The 4,442-nt window shown below is 40.0% G+C and overlaps 1 pseudogene; it reads right to left on the bottom strand.

Annotated features, from left to right (window-relative positions):
* Nucleotides 1-918: 918 nt before the first annotated feature.
* Nucleotides 919-1,175, bottom strand: LOC103257233 (annotated as a pseudogene).
* Between the last annotated feature and the right edge of the window lie 3,267 nt (nt 1,176-4,442).

Genomic DNA, 4,442 nt, shown 5'->3' with positions numbered 1-4,442 from the left:
TCTTTTTGATTTATTATAGAGATGAGGTCTCGCTGCCCAGGCGGGTCTCGAACCCGCGGGATCAGGCAATCCACTCGCCTCAGCCTCCCAAAGGTGTGGGATTACAGGCTGAGCCACCGAGCCTGGCTTAAATTCGCATACTAATGATTATTTAACATAATAGTTTAAATGTATTTTCCATGAGCTTTTACAACTTTTTTCATGTTAGATTCCTCTTTTATCATTTTATTTTCTTTATTTAGCATTAATAGTATAATAATATACTGGTTTCTACCACCTCTAAAGCAATTTTTTGACTTAATAACTGGTCTTTCTAAATTTTAAAACTCTTGAGATCCTATTCTCAGCCATATTCCTTTTTCCTCCAAATTTCTCACTTGTATATTTCATAGTCTTATGCAGGCATTCCAATGTTTTTTTTAATGGATCAGTCATGCATATTTAGATGAAAGTTTTATATGCTTCCATATTTATAAATAGTATTGGGATATATCTATTTGAAACCTAAGAGATCAAAGCTTGAAGATATTAATTCTGCATCTCAAATATCTATCTTCTTATGTTTTAAACTTAGAGACATGTTAAGACTTTCTTTTCCATTTCTACACTATCTACTCCTCATCTCTTCGGACCATCTAATTTACCATTAAATTCTGTTGATTCTTTCTTTACAATGTCTCACACTAACTAGCTCTCCCTCCGCTCCAAGACCAAGTCCATTACCAACTATTCCTGTCTGATTATCCCATTACCTCTCTGTCTCAATATCAAATTGATATTAGGCTCCAGATTTCTTTCGTTCTTTTTTTTTTTTTTTTGAGAGTCACACATCTGCCTTTATTGTAAGTAGCAAGCGGGATGCTCCCAGCACAGTAAAAAATTAATGTACCAAAGCAGGGATTCAGTGAAGCCGCCTGGCTGGTACCCTCCGGCGCTCACACGTAGATGCCGACCCAGAGCAGCAGGAAGAGGACTCCAAAGCCCATGAAGAGCGAGGCCACCAGGGAGAGGAGGACTTCTTTGTAGATATCGCGCGTGTACTTGGTGGAGGTGACCTCACACATGAAGCACCAGGCGGTGACGAACATGCCAACGGCCAAGAGCACCACGGTCAGACGCGGAAAGACCGCTGGGTTCACAGGGCGGGTGTATCTGCTCATAGCCTCGAGCTCCATTTTGCCGGGCTCTGGGCGAGCCGCCGATCCGCCTAGGCTCCAGATTTAATTGAACTCCAGAAATAGTTAATTAGTAGTTTAGAAAAATATAATGCTAGCAATTAAGGCCTTAACATCTTGACTAATTGCATCTATTACCCTCCTTCTGTTGCTTTTTCAATGAGTCAGCAAATACCCCAACAATCATGCAAGCTGAATGAAATCAAAATGCATGTCAAAAATGGGTTGTCACAGAGAGATTTTCAAGCCAATGTGTCTAGTTTTTAGTTAGCCTCTGACATTATTTGTTGATTTATTTATTTATTTATTTTGAGTTGGAGTCTCACTCTGTCGCCCAGACTGGAGTGCAGTGGCCGCTCCAACCTGCTGGGCTCTGGCGATCCTTCCGCCTCAGCCTTCCAGGTAGCTCGAACTACAGGCGCGCGCTACCACGCCTGGCTAATTTTTTTTTTTTTATTATTGTAGAGATGAGGTCTCGCTGCCCAGGCAGGTCTCGAACCCGTGGGCGCAGGCAATCCACTCATCTCAGCCTCCCAAAGGCGCAGGATTACAGGCTGAGCCACCGAGCCCGGCTGTCTCTTCTTTTCTATACCAGGAGTTTTTTTCTTTTTTGAGTGGAGTCTCACTCTGTCGCCCAGACGGGAGTGCAGTGGCCGCTCCTGGCCACCGCCACCTCGACCTGCTGGGCTCCGGCAATCCATCCCCTCAGCCTTCCAAGTAGCTGGAACTACAGGCGCGCGCTACCATGCCCGGCTGATTTTTTGATTTATTGTAGAGATGAGGTCTCACCAAGTTGCCCAGGAGGGTCTCGAACCCGTGGGCTCAGGCAATCCGCTCACCTCAGCCTCCCAAAGACGCGGGATGACAGGCTGAGCCACCAAGCCCGGCAGCCTCTGACATTTAATGGTTACAAGTTTGAGAACATTTTCGTTAACCTTTGGAGGTATCCATTTTCTCTTTTATTTGTTTTTTATTTATTTATTTTTGGAGTTGGAGTCTTACTCTATTGCCCAGACTAGAATACAGTGAGCACACTCACAGCCACCCCACCATCAACCTGTTGGGCTCTGGTGATCCTTCCACCTCAGCCTTCCAAGTACCTGGAACTACAGGTGCCTGCTACCACGGCCAGCTAATTCATTTATTTATTTATTGTAAAGATGTGGTCTCTCCAAGTTGCCCGGGCTGGTGTCAAACCTGTGGGCTCAGGCAATCCGCTTACCTCGGCCTCCCAAAGTGCTGGGAATGCAGGCTGAGCCACCGAGCCCAGCCTATTTTCTCTTTTAAAATGTAGGAAAATATTGATGACTTCACAACCTTGTTATTAGCATGAAATAAAACAAGACATGAGCAGTTTCGAACACAGTGCCTGCTGGATATAATTATTTCCTCTATGTGGCCCTTTCTCATTAAATTGCACCAAATTGGTTTTAAACATCTTTTCAAATAAAAAATTTTATACAAGTACATTTAACCGTGTTTATTTGAGAATAGAGAATGATTCCTAAGTTGGCTAGCACTCAGAATCAGAAGAGGTTTAGAGAGCTCTGCCTAGCAGCATGATCAGGGAGCTTTTATAGGCTGAACACTAAAGCAACGTAGGTAAATTACCTGTCTACAGGAAGGTCACTTCCTTATTTGGGCATGAAGTGGTGGAGCATTTGCTTTCAGTATGGTCTGATGGGAGGACCCTAGTTTTACAACCAATTCCTGAATGGCTATTTGAGATTAACCAAGACTTGATTATTTATTTACTTATTTTGTCAGTTACAAGAGATGTTTCTAAGTTAAGTTCCAGTGTGTTTATTGAGAGCTCTGATTACAGTCACCCTCAAGCTAACAGCCTGCTACTTATTTTGGTTTAACACAGGATTAATAAGAATCATTAGTAGATTTCACTATAAAATAGAAGCAAAGAAGTATATAGCATATATAAAATTATAAATGACAAATTTTTTATTCAAATATTTCATCATGAGTATAAATATAGAAGCAGAAATAGATACATAAGTGTATTGTAATTCTTTAACAAATATTTTTATAACATTTGACTTTTTAAAGATAGAATATTTGTAAAGAAGATTTGGCCATCTTTGCTTCAGATAAATGCACTATTTAATTTTATTATAAAATAGAAAATTTAAAAGTTTCACATTTGAAATCAAAAGAGAAAAAAACGTAAGTAATTAACATGGATGTCTTAGTGCTGTTAAATCCCCTAGAGGATCTCCATTTATAATTTGGGCATTTAATCTATTTGTCAATTTTGTATGCACTTCTGGCTCACCATTTATTTGGCTTTAGTTTTGAATACCGCAAGTGATTAAAAAATCAAATATTATTATTATTATTTGAGTTGGAGTCTCACTCAGTCACCCAGACTGGAGTGCAGTAGCCGCTACCGGTCACTGCAGCCTCGACCTGCTGGGCTCTGGCGATCCTTCCGCCTCAGCCTTCCAAGTAGCTGGAACTACAGGCGCGTGCTACCACACCTGGCTAATTTTTTTATTTATTGTAGAGATGAGGTCTTGTCTAACTGCCCATGCAGGTCTCAGGCAATCCACTCACCTCAGCCTCCCAAAGTGTGGGATTACAGGCTGAGCCACTGAGCCCAGCTATCAAATATTATTTATTCCAAGTATATTAAACAGAAAATCATGGCTTATTTCTTCACAGGTATGTAATATAAATTAAATCTGGGTCATAGGGAGATATTTTTATACCTGAGTCCAAAGTCCATCATTGATACGCAACTTTCCAAGGTCATAAAATGGGTAAATAGCATGATGTTCTAATGGTTAAAACCAGTGATTTGCTATTATGGATATAAGTTAGAATTGGGGCTTTAAGACTCCAGAGGAGGATGATCATAGCTTGTTCACTTGAATCATCTTAACTTCAGTTTACCCATCCGTGAATGATGATGTCACCTCACTCTATGAAAACAGTATGAGTCAATGCATGTAAAGTGTTTAATGTTGTATCTAGCACATAATAAGTGTGTGATAAACTAAGTTTTTAATAAGGTAACGAAGATTACATGTTTTCTTCATAGAGTGCAATTACTATTTGTTTAAAGTTGAGCCAAAATTACAGGAGCTTTAAAAAATTCAAAAATCAATTTATTGAATGCATTGTCTACATCACTTATATATTAAAACTAGCAAAATATGTCTAGAGTCTCATACTTTCATGCTCCTAGTTATTTTTACCCCTCTTTTAAGAATCATATACACTGGAAAGTAATGAAAGTTTCAGAAATGTATG

The sequence above is a fragment of the Carlito syrichta genome, unplaced genomic scaffold, assembly GCF_000164805.1.
Source record: "Carlito syrichta isolate Samal-C Ts95f unplaced genomic scaffold, Tarsius_syrichta-2.0.1 Scaffold11766, whole genome shotgun sequence".
NCBI classification, from domain to species: Eukaryota; Metazoa; Chordata; class Mammalia; order Primates; family Tarsiidae; genus Carlito; species Carlito syrichta.
The sequence above is the reverse complement of the archived record's forward strand: the minus strand, read 5'-3'. Positions and strand labels throughout refer to the sequence as shown.